Raw genomic sequence first — 16,631 nt, forward strand, 5'->3', positions numbered from 1 at the left:
TCACCAAGAACATTTTATCACACTAGGTGAGCGTGGAAGTAGTTGCCAGGAAGTAACTGATGGAAAATAAAATTACCTTTAACAAATGTGAATTTTATTCCTAACAGCCTTTTCAAAAACAGATTTAAAATTACAATCAGAAAGCACCCTCTAATTATCAAGTTACAATTATTCAGAGGCAGAATAACAATTTTTTTTTGTACAGTAGGAGCCTTCGGGCTGAGAAGTTCCCGCTCCCTTTCAACACGGCCGTAGTCACGACCGCTCACAACGACCTCTGAAAAACTACACTGGTGCAAATCTGCAACACACCAGATTACTTTAAACTAAAAATTTTAACAACTCACACAAACACATTAATTATGCACCCCGTAAGAGGGGTGGAAATGGTACAAACACTCACACTAAAAAATTATTTGCCACCAAAAGTGCAATTTGATTTCAAAGGTGGCAAGTTTATAAAAATGACTATTTAAATAAAACCCATGAAATTCAGACTTACATAAAGTGTACAACATGCTCTACATTACACATATACCGCCTCGCAAGATGATAGGCAAGATTAAAACATATTTCAGGAATTCGGTCTTTACCTTAATTCTATCAATTCGGTAACACCGAATCCGACAAACATGGCAGAGGCAGCTATTAACGTACGGCAGACCGACAGACCGACAGACAGACACTAACTGCCTAACTGTTGTGTACATAGTTCCGCATAGTCAGCGCGTACGCAACTTTCCCAATAGAGCGCGCCCCGCTAAGCACAACAGCGCAGGCGCAGCGCTCGTCCGTCTCCGCTCTACGGGATGGCGCTGCCATAAAGACGGACCAAATTCTGCTTCCGCCGATCCGCGTATTAATATATAATACAGCCAATGAGATTGCTGCTAACGTAGAACCTTTTCTCCTCACGGATCACAATCGCGCAGTGATACCTAAACGCGCGAGGTATTATAACGAGTGTACAGACTGTAGTGTCCCCACAGAAAATACCCTCTACCACGCACCAATTAATCATTGTCAATCAAACCATCCACATTCATTCACTTTGGAAAAGTATCTGATCTGATTTTCTCGTAACATATGCGGCGACAGCTAGACGACGCCAAAGTATTTTCTAGCGCGTTTATTCTTTGAAATAACAGAGATGCATATATGCATTGTCCATGGTTGTTAGAGTGGTAACTAGGACAGCTTCTGGAGTAGGGATTTAGGGATTGACGTAGTTCTGAGAGATACATATTCTGATTTTCTTCTCGCTAAATCGAGCGAATTAACTTTTGTGCCACTAGCGGTTTGTTTGAATAGAAAGAGAGTGTAAACGGAAAATAATTAAGACGTGGAATCACCGGAGATCTGGACGTGTAATGGAGATGGATTTAATACACAATTTCCTTCATAAATAAGATTTGTGACTTTTTGTTCCGGAGTGAATGAACAAATGAGTTTTTTTCTGAACCATTTGATGATCACGTTGCCCCTGTAATTAGTGGGGAAGTTTCAGCTGTGTCGAAGAGAGCATGCAATCACTGAGTCTGTGTTAAATCGTTCAAAAAGGCTTCGTACACATCTGGAATTCGCAGTCTTTCGTAAAAGGAACAAATTGTCCACACGATTGATTCTCCCGACTGAATACAGTGTTTAACAGTAATAATAAATGTAAAGATCTCTTACAGCAAGCCAGCCGCTGATTACCAAGACGAAGGACTCCACCAAAGATCCTATTTGGCTGATTTCACGTAATGAAATATTATAATAAAAACTGTACATAGATAAAGGAGAGAAAGAGAGAGAGCGAATGAAAATAGAGATAATACTAATAATCCTCCATTAGTCTAACTTTTCGCCTGTCTTATCACGGATCAGCCAAGACACGGGAGGCTCTTACATTACTGTATAGATTTCTGTGTGAAGGTGAAAGGGTCTTAAAGGCAACAGATACACGTCTATACAGACATGACATTACACAAAGTTAGCGGCTAGCTGCACTCATCATCTATTCATAGAGGAAGAGACGACAACTTATTATTATCTTGTTAAAAGACCTCCGATTAGTCAGTCTTCATTTGTCTGCACCAGTCTGTACCAGTCTATAGTGAAGTTTCAGTATGCAACTAAGAAGATTATCATATTCCTGCACATAGCCATGAAGATAAATGTATAGACACTTTGTCAAGTATCAGAGATATGTGAGAATAAGATTAACGTACCAAGATCAAAGGAACTTCAGATTGTCAATTGTAAACAGCATCCAGAATCAAGTTACGTAATGTCTATGCTTTTTATTATTTTAATAAATGTGTGTGAAAATTAATCAAGTTCTGTTTAAAGTTGGTCACCGTCAATCTGCTACTCTAAGCGTGCAAGTGGCATTTGTATCGTCTGACCTAACGGCAGAAGATAAACACGCCACGATAAGACCACGAGACATATTGCTGACACTCGCCTACTTCGTTAGAGCGACAAGTCAAATAATCTGATGGTGTGTGTACCGAAGGTCTTACAGTACGCACACCACACTAACAAATGCGGACGAAAGATAGGCGAGCAAGCTGGGGACGAGAGACTGACCAAGAAAACAAGAAGAATTTAACAACTAAATGACACAACATATTTCCAGTCACTTAACATCTAATACGCTGCGATTTGTGGAGAAGATCTGGCGCAGCACTCTCGAAACGCTCTTCCGAACCGTCCGCTGCTAGCCGCTTCGACGGACGCAGGAAGGCGCGCCGATCTCCTGTCTCACGGCGTCGCAACTCGTGCCGGCCAGACCGATGTCGTGGGTTGACTCCTGTTCCTCTCGTGTCGGTCGCGAAGCCACTACGCCTCGCTATACGGCGCGGCCACTGGTCTCACGTGACCACCTCACATGCGCCGACGCTCCAGGCGGACAAGTCCTCTGGTGTGTCAGTGCGCGACCGACTAACCGATCGATCCAACCGCCAATGCCCATTGCCTGAGCAAACTCGAGCAGACTGGCGGCCTAACACGTGCTAGCACTTCGGACGACAGACAGACACTGACCGGCCCACACTCGCCCCCTCGTGCCGGCTTTAATGTTTGATCCTAACGACAGACATACTAGAACTCCGAACGATGGATAGACACTAACTGCCCCACACTGACCCGGCTGACCAACTGGCCAGACTCACCAAGACTGACAGACTGCCCCCAGACTCACTCCGACTGACCGACACAGATTGACAGACTGCCCCTTGGCTCCAACTAAGTTCTTGGTGAGTTTACAGCGGCCCTTAAATACACGTGAACAGCAACCTTTTCCCCTTTCCCACCAGAGGGAGGCACCCAAGCTGCGATAGCCACAGCAGCGCCACCGCCAGAAACGGAGGTCGACTGCTTTACTCTACGTGCTACGGCGCGCTCTTCAAAACAGCAAATTTTACTACGGCTCAGTGTGATAGAACGAACGGTCGAGTCCGCAGACCACACAGTTTTATTTTACGTCATGCGTAGTTAATTACTGACGGTGGAAATCTAAAACAGGGTTAAATGCCTTTCTACACTTCAGAATTAAGGGCCATGTTTTCCTTATGTCTGTGGTAATTGCAAAGTTACAGTATCTATTTCATCCAGACTTTGTGGGCATTAACACGGCAACGCTTTCTCGTATTCAAAGATTCATTAGTATATATTTCAAGTGTTTTTCAAATTACACTGTATTTTTAACTGTACAACCGTCACAAAAGGGTACAGAGGAGGTCTGAAGAATAGAGCGTACATGTGTGTACAAAAGTACTGGTAAAAATTGTTTCTACTGTGCTAGACTGCTAGTACCTTCAGCTACCGATGGTTGGCACATGAGAATCTTAGTTGGTCAGCCTTAGATTCTAATACAGATAGGAAAACTTGTGGTGGAACAGGGTACTTGACCTTCACCTGGGATTTTGAGGTGCCAAAAAATTTTGCTAAGCCGTTATAATGGTTCAGACCACTACATTGTAATATCAGCTTCCAAAACATTGCACCGTATCATTATTTAATCACCTAACTTCGTATTTTTTTGAAAAATTTTCTCCGTTATGCCACATTGGGGGGGGGGGGGGGGGGGGGGGGCAAAAAGGGGAATAATATTTCACATGCAAGAAATGGACGTTAATGAAAATCCTAGAAAATTATACATATTTCACATTCGTAAATTAGTTGTAAACGGAATATAAATAAGAAACGTTTATACCTCAAATGAAGTGTATTCGTGGATACCCTCTTCCACACTGTCGACCCACATACATTAATTTGGAGCCAACTGCAGCATTCATTGGCATCTTCTAATACAGCGCTATCATTGGGTAAATTCGGCTGCTTTATTTTTGAGGATGTTTTGGAGTTTGGACCATTTTTCTCAGTGATTTTCAATCCAGTTGTAGTTTTATGTTTTTGGCATAATTTTATACTTATGCATGTCTCATTCGACTAATTCAAGGTGACTTTATGCAGACTTCGGGCTATGTGGTTAGGTTTCCTTTTCTGTTTTTTCCTTCCTCTGTCTTAATTGACTCCGTGTTGTAAGAAGAAGAGATCAAAGTAGCTGTTTTTTATCTGTTTTTTGAGATACATTTGATTTTCTATGCTACTTATGGATATGGTGATATGTACTCGGGACTGGAAACATGGGAACTACATTTTGGACACGTCGCTACTTTACAAGGAGGTATCTTCGGTGAGTGTGGTGTAAGAGTTCTCCTCTGTGATGTAGATTGCAGTCCTGCTGTGCAGTTTGTTTGTCAATATCAGCTGTTATTGATGATAGGAAATCTTCAGTTCTAAAGACATTCTGGTCAACAGATTACATTACTGGTTTTCGAAAGCCATTAACAGCATGTAACATCGTTGAGAACTGCAAATATGCATTGCCATGCAAGGATTTGAGCTCAGCCCTTTACTAATTGTATCCCTCTAATATTTGCTAAAGGGTTTCGTGTAGGCTACATGCAATGCATGAAGGCCGCGAGAGGTGCATGGTAGCAAACACAAAAGTATAAACTCATTATCCCTTGTTAGATCAGTTCCAAAATTTTGTATGAGCTGAATGTCTGTCTAGAACGATGTGAACTCGATTTTTGTTTACTCATCCCTGTGAATGATACAAAGTTTGCACCATTCTCCAAAGACATTCTGATCATCCAGCCTGATTCGCAAACCTCTGATATTGCACCAGCTACGAGAGCAGTCCGAAACTAATGTCTCATGCGTTTCCCGGGGAAGGTTAATAGTGGAATGACGTATATACCAGATGCGGAAAGCAAACTTTCACTGTCACAGTATCTTCTCTTTCAGGAAAGGTGAGAGTTCCTACTTGATTTTAGAGTTTACTGGTATTCTCATGTCATCACATTTATATATTGTGTCCCCAGTAAGCCTGTATTCATCGACAACATTACCGAGCAAGTCAAACAATTTATTAACTGTTGTTTTATTAAAGCCCATAGCTCTAGCCACTGAAGCAGTTTGCGGCTTCCGTAAACTGTTTGAGGCCACCTAAAAAGTCCTCTTGCTCACTCTACTCCTGGTTTTCTATCGTTGGTAAATGAATGCAGCAAATTGTTACCATCAGCTATTTCGTAGGCTAATTCTCAGTCAAATATCGGATTGATTCGGCCCCTTGCTGTTCTGTAAACACATAATTAAAATGACCCACTGGTTTTTTAACACGTCAGTCTTTGTCTCCACTTTTTTTCCTTGACATGACGCTCTAAAGTCTTTGGGGAGAGATGAACTGAGCTGTCGTTTTCTTATAACTCACTCTTCCAGTTAGTACAGCTTCTACAGCCTCTTGCGTGGATATGGTAGATCAAATTTACCTGTTATTTTTTTCTTTTACAGACTCGCAGCATCCAGTAGAGAAAACTGGAAGTCTTGAGTATACAAAATCTAAAAAACAAAGAAAGACTTAACTCAGACCATGGGTAGCAGTGGGGAGTAATGGGACATTAGCTCATTCTGCCTACCCCATCCCGCTACAAGACCACACTTTCCAATTACGTAACATTCATTGACTAACATGAAAGATAATTAACATTTAAAAGACGAGAAAATTAAGCAAAGAATGCAATCAAAATAGCGGTAACGGTTTAGGTTAACTGCTAAAAGATACAGACTGACAGATATTGAACTGTGAGGGTCACTCCAAAAGAAATGCACGCTATTTTCGTAAAAATAAAGTTTTCATTCCGTATGTGTGAAAGTTTTAAAGTGTGTAGATACACCCTTCCTGCTTTTTTTCAAACTTAGTTCAACCTGTTCCCGTGAGTGGCGCCGTCACTGGATGTCTTGAAGATGGCTCCTACACTTGACGTTCGGAGAAGCAACGAGCTGTCATAGAATTCCTGTACTGTGAAAACAAGACAGTGGGAAACACCAAGAGGTTGTAAAAGGTGTATGGAGATGCTGCTGTCGATCGCACTACAGTTAGTCGGTGGGCAAGCAGGTTACTTGATGAAAGCTGGCATGGTAATACTGTGGATTGTACTCGCAGCGGCAGGCCTCGTACTGCACACATTCCAGACAATATGTAGAGAGTTTACGAATTGGCGACTGCTGACAGACGCATCATAGTGAACGAATTGTCAAGCTACCTTGGGATAGGGGAAGGAAGTGTTTGCAGAATATTGAAAGTGTTGGTGTTAAAAAAGATTTGTGCCAGGTGGGTTCCCAGGAGCTTGACAGTGGCTCACAAAGAAACAAGAAAAACGGTATGAAGCCAACTTTTGAAACAATATGAGAATGGCGAAGATAAATTTCTTGGAAGAATTGTGACAGGTGACGAAACATGGCTTCATCATTCTTCACCAGAGACGAAGAGGCAATCACTGGAGTGGCATCACGCAAGAAAAAAATATTCAAAACCACACCTTCTGCTGGAAAAGTTATGGCTACGGTGTTTTACGATCCCGAGGGCCTCTAGCTTGTGGACATCATGCCAAGTGGAACCACCATAATTCTGATGCATATGTGACGACACTGAAGAAACTTTAAGCTCGGCTGAGTCGTGTTCGACCACACTGGCATAAGCAGGATGTTTTGCTGTTGCACGACAATGCACAACCACATGTCAGTCAAAAAACCATGGAAGCTATCACAAAACTCGGATGGACAACACTGAAACACCCGCCTTACAGTCCTGACCTGGCTCCATGTGACTATCATCTCTTTGGGAAACTGAATGACTCTTCGTGAATCAAAGTTTGGAGATGATGACTTCCTTGTGCACGCTGCCAAACAGAGGATCCAACCGGTTGGTCCAAAATTTTACCGTGTGGGTATACAGGCGCTGGTTCCAAGATGGCGTAAGGCAGTTGAGAGAGATGGAAATTATGTGGAGAAATGAAAATATTGTTTCTAAAGGATGTATCTACACACTGTAAAACATGTAAATAAAAGATGGATTTAAAAAAAAATTGTGTGAATTTCATTTGGAGTGACCCTCGTATATGGAAAAAATGAACGTAAATTAGTTAGAAACTATGTCATGAACACGTTATTCAACATGTGAACGTCACTATAGAGATTTGGATTTAGGTTATGACATGTTCGATATACCTGTCAGCATTGTCGTTGATGTGGCGCAGACGAATAACGAAATTCACCAAGACCCGCTAAAGTGTCGGAGCTTCGATGCCGTCGATGGCCCCCTCAGCAATGGTTTTGGGGTTATTGTTGTACGCCTTGTCTTTAATGCAGATCCACAAAAGGGAGTCGCATGTGTTCAGATCCGGAGAATATGGTGGCCAATCGAGGCCCATGCCAGAGTGCTCCTCCAGGGCATAAACACTTCCAGGGATCGAGCTCCGTCTTGCATGAACTCCATCTTGCCGAAATCAGGATCATTTTGGATAATAGAGCTGAAATCATTTTAAAAGACCTTCACGTACCGTTCGGTAGTCACCGTGCCATCAAAGGAACATCGCACCGATTATTCTGTCACTACATATTGCACACCACACAGGCACCTGTTGAGAGTGACGAGATTTCTTGACCGTAAAATGCTGATTCTCAGTCCCCGAAATTTTGCTTATTGACGAACCCACCCACATGAAAGTGGGCTCCGTCCGCTAAACCAAACCATACAGCGCATAGTAATTCCAATAATGTGCTGTTTGAACGCTCTTACGCAAACTGTAGTAGTAGTAGTAGTTTTATTCATCCATAGATTTCTTCTTACAAGGATATAGGATATGTCAAAGTATTTACAAGTTTAGTCATCATTATCATCATCATCATCATCATCATCATTTAAGACTGATTATGCCTTTCAGCGTTCAGTCTGGAGCATAGAACCCTTATAAAATTCCTCCATGATCCCCTATTCAGTGCTAACATTGGTGCCTCTTCTGATGTTAAACCTATTACTTCAAAATCATTCTTAACCGAATCCAGGTACCTTCTCCTTGGTCTGCCCCGACTCCTCCTACCCTCACTGCTGAACCCATGAGTCTCTAGGGTAACCTTGCTTGTCCCATGCCTGTAACATGACCCCACCATCTAAGCCTCTTCGCCCTGACTGCTACATCTATAGAGTTCATTCCCAGTTTTTCTTTGATTTCCTCATTGTGGACACCCTCATGCCATTGTTCCCATCTACTAGTACCTGCAATCATCCTAGCTACTTTCATATCCGTAACCTCAACCTTGTTGATAAGGTAACCTGAATCCACCCAGCTTTCGCTCCCATACAACAAAGTTGGTCGATAGATTGAACGGTGCACAGATAACTTAGTCTTGGTACTGACTTCCTTCTTGCAGAAGAGAGTTGATAGTAGCTGAGCGCTCACGGCATTAGCTTTGCTACACCTCGCTTCTAGTTCTTTCACTATGTTGCCATGCTGTGAGAATATGCATCCTAAGTACTTGAAACCGTCCATCTGTTCTAACTTTGTTCCTCCTATTTGGCACTTAATCCGTTTATATTTCTTTCCCACTGACATTACTTTCGTTTTGGAGATGCTAATCTTCATACCATAGTCCTTACATTTCTGATCTAGCTCTGAAATATTGCTTTGCAAACTTTCAACCGAATCTGCCATCACAACTAAGTCATCCACAAATGCAAGACTGCTTATTTTGTGCTCACATATCTTAATCTCACCGAGACAGTCTATTGTTTTCAACATATGATCCATAAATAATATGAACAACAGTGGAGACAGGTTGCAGCCTTGTCATACTCCTGAAACTACTCTGAACCATGAACTCAATTTACCGTCAACTCTAACTGCTGCCTGACTATCCATGTAAAGACCTTTAATTGCTTGCAAAAGTTTGCCTCCTATTCCATAATCTCGTAGAACAGACAATAACTTCCACCTAGGAACCCGGTCATATGCCTTTTCTAGATCTATAAAGCATAGATACAATTCCCTGTTCCACTCACAACACTTCTCCATTATTTGCCGTAAGCTAAAGATCTGGTCCTGACAACCTCTAAGAGGCCTAAACCCACACTGATTTTCATCCAGTTGGTCCTCAACTAATACTCGCACTTTCCTTTCAACAATACCTGAGAAGATTTCACCCACAACGCTGATGAAAGAGATACCTCTGTAGTTGTTACAATCTTTTCTGTTTCCATGTTTAAAGACTGGTGTGATTACTGCTTTTGTCCAGTCTGATGGAACCTGTCCCAACTCCCAGACCATTTCAATTATCCTGTGTAGCCATTTAAGACCTGACATTCCACTGTATTTGATGAGTTCCGACTTAATTTCATCCACCCCAGCTGCTTTATTGCACTGCAATCTATTGACCATTTTCTCCACTTCCTCAAATGTGATCCTACTTCCATCATCATTCCTACCCCATTGTACCTCGAAATCCGAAACATTACTGATCGTATTCTCACCTACATTGAGCAACTCTTCAAAATATTCCCCCCATCTGCCCTAGGTATCCACAGGATTCACCAGCAGTTTTCCTGACCTGTCCAAAATACTTGTCATTTCCTTCTTACCTCCCTTTCGAAGACTGCTAATTACACTCCAGAATGGTTTTCTAGCAACTTAACCCATAGTCTCCAACCTGTTTGCAAAGTCTTCCCAAGATTTCTTCTTGGTTGCTGCAATTATCTGTTTGGCTTTGTTTCTTTCTTCAACATAACTTTCTCTGTCTACCTGAGTTCTAGTATGTAGCCATTTTTGGTACGCCTTCTTTTTCCTTTTACAGGCTGCCTTGACTGTGTCATTCCACCAAGCAGTTTGCTTCATCCTACTTTTACATACTACTGTTCCAAGACATTCTTTAGCCACTTCTAGTACTGCGTCCCTGTACCTTGTCCATTCCCTTTCCAGTGAGTGTAATTGACTACATTCAACTAACTGGTACCTTTCTGAGATCGCTGTTATGTACTTGTGCCTGATTTCCTTATCCTGAAGTTTCTCCACTCTCATCCTCCTACATATGGACCAGACCTCCTGCAATTTCGGCCTCACAATCCCAATTTCACTGCAGATTAAATAATGATCAGTGTCATCAAAGAATCCCCTGAATACACGTGTGTTCCTCACAGCCTTCCTGAATTCCTGATCTGTTATTATATAGTCAATGACAGATCTGGTTCCCCTGCCTTCCCAAGTATACTGGTGAATGTTCTTATGGTTAAAAAAGGAGTTTGTGATTACTAAGCCCATTCTGGCACAGAAATCCAAGAGTTGTTTACCGTTCCTGTTGGTCTCCATATCCTCTCCAAATTTACCCATACCCTTTTCAATACCCTTCTGTTCGATTTCCAATCCTGGCATTAAAATCCCCCATGAGCAGAACACTGTCCTTGTCCTTTACTCTAACAACTACATCAGTGAGTGCCTCATAAAAACTATCCATCTTATGTCGATCTGTCCCTTCACAATGCGAATATACTGACACAATCCTAATTTTCTTGCTATTTTAGACCCATTTAAAATAAGTTAATTCGTATACACATAGATTTACAAACTTCTAGTTACGGGCAATGGTTAGATTTATTCCTGATATGCGAAACATTTTTTACAAATAACTTATTAAGTAATGTAACGCCACATTGTTCACTCGTATCTCACTATCAGTCACTGCACACGCTATACACACGTTGTTTAATAACACTTCACTCACCACACACACACACACACACACACACACACACACACACACACACACTGGTGATCTCTGGGCCATTTTATCTACCACAACTTCCTATTTGCTATCCTGAAAAACTGAGTCTACATCCCTCTACAATGAGTGAGATGTTGAGCTCAGAAAGTGGTGTTAGTATTGTACAATGCATAGCTTGGGGTAAGTCTTTGTAGAAAAGGAAAAAAAGAAAAAAACATAGTGTGAATGTTGAATGTTTTATTATCATTATTTATTTGTATAACATTTTTTTGCCAAACCCCTACTCTGTTTTATCTAATTAATCCTTCAATGTATAAAATGTATTGAACAACAGGTACTTATTAGCCGCCTTTTTAAATAAGAGTAGTTTTGGAATTTCTTTAATGTTTTTTTCATAATTTATTGTACAGTTTTATTCCTTGGTAGAAAATGCTATTTTGAGTTTTATATTTATTTTTTCTCGGCAAATGTAAGTTGAGTCTAGCTCTTGTTCGATGGTCATGGATAGAACTGTTTGTACAGTAATTACCAATGTTATTTTTGATGCGTACAACTGGCCAGTAAATGTATTCACATGGAGCAGTTAAATCCCCAGTGTTTTCAAGAGATCTTTACAATGAGCTCGACTACCAGTTTTGGTTATGATTCTTATGGCTCTTTTCTGGAGTCAGAAAACTGAGTTTATATTATGTGCATTTGTTCCCCAAAAAAGAATGTCATAGCTAAGAAGTGAGTGTATATAATGAATAGTATGTAACTAAAAGACACTGCATGTTACATACTCATGATAGGATTCGAAGGGCACAACATACTGATGACATTCTGTTTGCAAGTACCTTTGTGTGTTCACACCACTTCAACTGAGAATCAGTATTCATTCCTAAAAAATTTGTATTTGTTACATAGTTTATACAGGTGCCACCTACATTTAATTTAACGTTGTAATTTTCTCTCCTCAAACTGAAATTCATTGCAGTGGTTTTCTTTATGTTCAATGTCACTTTACTGCTTATTGAACAGTTGTAAACTTCCTTGAGAACTTCATCTCATGTCTATGCAAGGAGTTCTCTTGTTTTCTCAGTCACTATAATATTGCTGTCATTAGCGAGTAGTATTTTTTCACCTTCAGTAACGCTACTGGGAAAATCATTGATGTTTATCATTAATAGTATTGTTCCTGATATGCTACCTCGCAGAACCCCTACATTAATGTATTTCGGTCCTCATAAGTGTGTTACTAAATGTTTGGATCTATTTGAAGTATATGTTACGTCTACTCTTCGTACCCTATCTGCTAGGTATGATCGAAACCAATCATTAGCTACCTCTCTTATTCCTAATGCTTCTAATTTATTTAATAGAATCTTGTGGTTAACCGTATCAATGGCCTTAGAAAGATCCAAAAATATGCCTGCGACACACTTATCTTTGCCAAGAACATCGCTTACAACCTTTGTGAATTCCACTACGGCTGACTCCTTATTTTTGCCACTTCAGAAACCAAACTGTGAATCACTTCAAATATTGTATTTATTCAGGTAATTCATTAATCTGTCTTTCGTAATTGCTTCTATTATTTTTGAGAATGGTGACAGCTGGGAAATAGGCGAGAAATTTTCTATGTCTTCTGCATTAACGTTCTTAAGCAGAGGTACAACTTTTGGTGGTTTTAACTGCTCTGGAAAGGTCCCTGATCTGAGGGATTCATTTATTGTATTTGTTAAGAGGCCTTGTATAATCTGTATTCATTGTTTCAGTACACACATTTGTACTTCATCTAAGCCTACTGACTTTTTATTTTTTAGTATTTGAACAGTTTTATTGACTTCGTTCTCTTGGAAGTAACAAAATTGTATTTAATGCAACATTACTTACAGGTGTTATATTATTTGTTTTGGGGAGTTTTTGCTGCGACTTCTCTGTAATACCTGAAAAATGCTCATTTTCATCGTTTCCTATATGTTGTGGATCATTTATTACGTTATCCCCCTTCCTTAGCGGTATGTTATTCTGGGTTTGTTTGCCTCTCCCTGTTTCCTGCTTTGCTCCTATTCTCTGCATTATATAGTACTTTGTCATTAATTGACTTTTTTGCAGCAGTCAGCACCTACCTACAGATCTTTTTGTATCTATAATAAAAATATAAGGATTATGGATCATTGCAACTCTTTTCCATGGAACTGAGGTATTTAAGGGGGGGGGCTTCTTATACCTGTTGTTATCCATGTGTTTCTGTGCGATGTTGATTCAGACATGAAAACTTTTGGAAACGCCTTTCCAAAGCTCAATACAAATAATGTGGAGAATTTCATATTCGCATTGGTTTCCTTATACACTACATCCCAGCTTTGTTTTGCTAGTTCCTTTGAAAAATCTTCTATTTTGGTTTCTGATAGATGTAGTTTGTTGGCTTGCAGTTTAGGGAATAATTACACGCCTGATTTTACTGTTATTATTTGACAGAGATGGTCTGATAGTACGTGATCTTTTACAGCTACGTCACATTTTTCCCTGTCCATATTTGTTCAGTTACTGATGCAGTCATTGTAGTAACACTTGTTGCACTATTGGCCAACAGGGACATGCCAAAACTTTGAAGGATATTTATGAGGATACTGCTGGATTCATTAATATTAGTGTTGATGTTAATGTCCCCCTCACAGAATTATGTTGACCTTTGTACGTGAGACTTTATCTAGAAATTCCGTTAATTTTTCGAAAAAAGTGTCCACACTACCACTGAGAGATCTATACACACATAAAATGATTAATTTCTTGGTGATATCAAGCCTTGTTAATTCAATAGCAGATATTTCAAAGTGTTTAACTTCACTTCTGTCCTGATGTCCTGTCTTGATTTGAAATGTGTTCTTTTTCTGATCTAAATGCCTGATCCTCCACCCCTTGAAGCAGTTCTGCAGTAAGAGTTTGCCCTTTCATAAGACGATAACACTACATGTCGGATTTCTGTCTCTCTACACCAGTGCTCAGTAACACGAACTACTGTGCAGTTCAAAGATTGGAGCTCAACTTCTAATAGTGGAATTTTATCTTTTATTCCTTGCAAGTGTTGATGAAGGATTGTTACGTCTGCGAAATGCCCCGTGTTACTTTTTCGAATTGTTTGTTATTCTGTGTGACATCTAGTACATGTGATATTTGGAGTGTTAAAATCCGTCTTGTGAGTGACTGTTTCAGTATTATTTAATGTGTTGGAGATATTTATTAGGCAGAGGAACATTTTGCCCGGATTGATTCTAAAAAAAGACTAACTATTCCAACCTATGACAACAGGTATTTGACCATGTGTGGCCTGAGATCCACCCTCTATACTTTCATGAATCTGCTGTACCTATTTTCTCTTCCCAGTCCTGTTTAGGTGTAGGCCATGCCCAGTAAAACCCCATCTGCTGGTAATCCCGATGGGCACCAGAGAAACAGAAATATGAACAAAGTTGACTGCCCTCAGAGCCATCCCTAACTCCACACAGATTCGCCTCACAGCTCCATCAGGTTGTGGCCGATCATGACGCCAGAACTACTGAACAATGTGTACGTTACTGCCGTGAGTCATGGAAGCTATCTAATTCAGGTCACCACTTATGTCATATGCCCCATCCCTGTCCAAACTGTTTCCTGCCCCACCCACTATCACTACATGGTCCTCCTTTGTAAAGACCTTACATAAAGCCCCTAAGTACTCTATCACATGACATAGTCCCGCACTTTGCTTAAAGATACTGGTGGCCTGGTACGCTGCCCCTAAACTTTCCTGTGACTGAGGGCCTACACCTCGCCCATGGCTACTAACAAGCAGCAACACTTTCTTCTTCCTAACACTTTGTACACTCCTAGGCTTCTTGGCCTTCGCTGAAGTGTGCGGCACATTTTCTGCTCCTCGTTCTACCTGAGGCTCTTCTCCACTTACATCTGGCAATGGTAGAAACCTGTTTTTGGTGTTGATGATAAAACTGTCAGATGGCGTTCTCTTTCTTCCTATCGTCCTACCAGCCGCCGGTTCTCAACCACTCTCCTTCCCGCTATCCTCGTTGTTCCTTATGAGTTCCTTCCTTGCTTCCTCCAACTGTGCCTGGAGGGCACAGATTTTCCTTCCCCAATCAAAATGTTCCTACTGCATACTCTGCAGTTCCAGGAGAGAGCCTCTTCTGTTCTCCCTACATTCTCCTCACAGCATTACCCCAGTGAAAATATTTCTTACAAGTTGGCAACAAATCCCTCTGATCACTACCCTATAACAGCTCCCACATTTCTCTCTCATCGTCAGTTTCAAAAGAATAATTAAGTTAAAAGAATGTTTTAAATTTGTCAAGGACGCTAGATTGGCAGTATGTAAACAAAAAACGGCACAAGGGTTTTATGTGCGGTTGTTGTTTTTGTGCTGATCTGGAGATACAATGACAGAACAACGAATCAGTAATTACTTTGCTTTTAGAGAACTTACGTGTCAAGCGTGTTTGGTCACTTAAATAAGTTCTTTTAGCGGGCGAAGAAAATGCCTGCGATCTCACTCGGCGACCATCTGTTCAGAAGTTATGACGGTTTTATTTCATATAGTCCAATAACTGTCAGCCTGTATGTTTGGTTACTTGTGACAGACCTGACTATTGGAGAAACATTGCAGAAGCATGTAGGAAAAAAGCAGCGTCTGTACAAGAAATAACTCAGCACGTAATGACGTTGATGCGTTCTTAAATACTGCGTCTCTACCTCTCGAAATAGTTTTAATAATATCCGAGAGCTGGCGGCACAGAAACGGCAAAGAACACTGTTAGTCCGTTATGCCTTAGTACCTTGATCTTCTACATGTTCCCCTGTCAAAGACATAATACGCCAGGGCAAATTGTACTTAGCTCAATGGGTTTCGATCATTTAAAGGATTTACGCTTGTTCTTATTTTATATGTTATTGTAATATCTAGTTTTAGACTCCGTTGGCCACCATCTGAAAGAAAATAATTAACATTTTCATTAATTGTTTTCAATGTAGAACGTATATAATAAAAGCAAGTCTTGTCCTGACAAAGACACTATGACAGAATGTAGAAAAATAGGACTGTTTTCGGACGTCAAACATCTCGAAAGATGAACTTTGAAAAAGAATTTTACTTTTTTTAAAAAAGTCTAATATGTTGATGATCATCTGCATGCAATCGTAAATTTCATCATTGTTCATCACATCACATGAAGGTGGTATTTTGTTCCATCAAAAAGACAAAACACGGTATCGCCTGTAAGTGTTGGACAATTTAGCTTTTCTTCGGTATCAGTATATTACATGTAAAATATTCATCGCTTATCTTTACTGACATCTGCAGCCACTATGCTATTTTTTCAGCGGTTTGGGAAAAATTTTAATGTCTTTATCTGTCCATCTGACTCACAAGAAGTACAGAACTCAGATAATAACAATTTTTTTATTTAATTCAGTGGAGATAACAAGTAACAAATCTACTGCATCATCACAGTAGATAGGACGCAGAAGTGGGTTTTTGTTGCCCATTGTTG

General features: G+C 40.4%; 1 protein-coding gene across 1 annotated transcript in view; it reads left to right on the top strand.

Annotated features, from left to right (window-relative positions):
• Window positions 1-16,631, top strand: part of LOC124795303 (alpha-tocopherol transfer protein-like) — a 74,489-nt gene that overhangs the window by 27,473 nt on the left and 30,385 nt on the right. The gene's annotated exons all lie outside the window — the stretch shown is intronic.

Source organism: Schistocerca piceifrons, chromosome 4 (genome assembly GCF_021461385.2).
Source record: "Schistocerca piceifrons isolate TAMUIC-IGC-003096 chromosome 4, iqSchPice1.1, whole genome shotgun sequence".
Lineage (NCBI taxonomy): Eukaryota > Metazoa > Arthropoda > Insecta > Orthoptera > Acrididae > Schistocerca > Schistocerca piceifrons.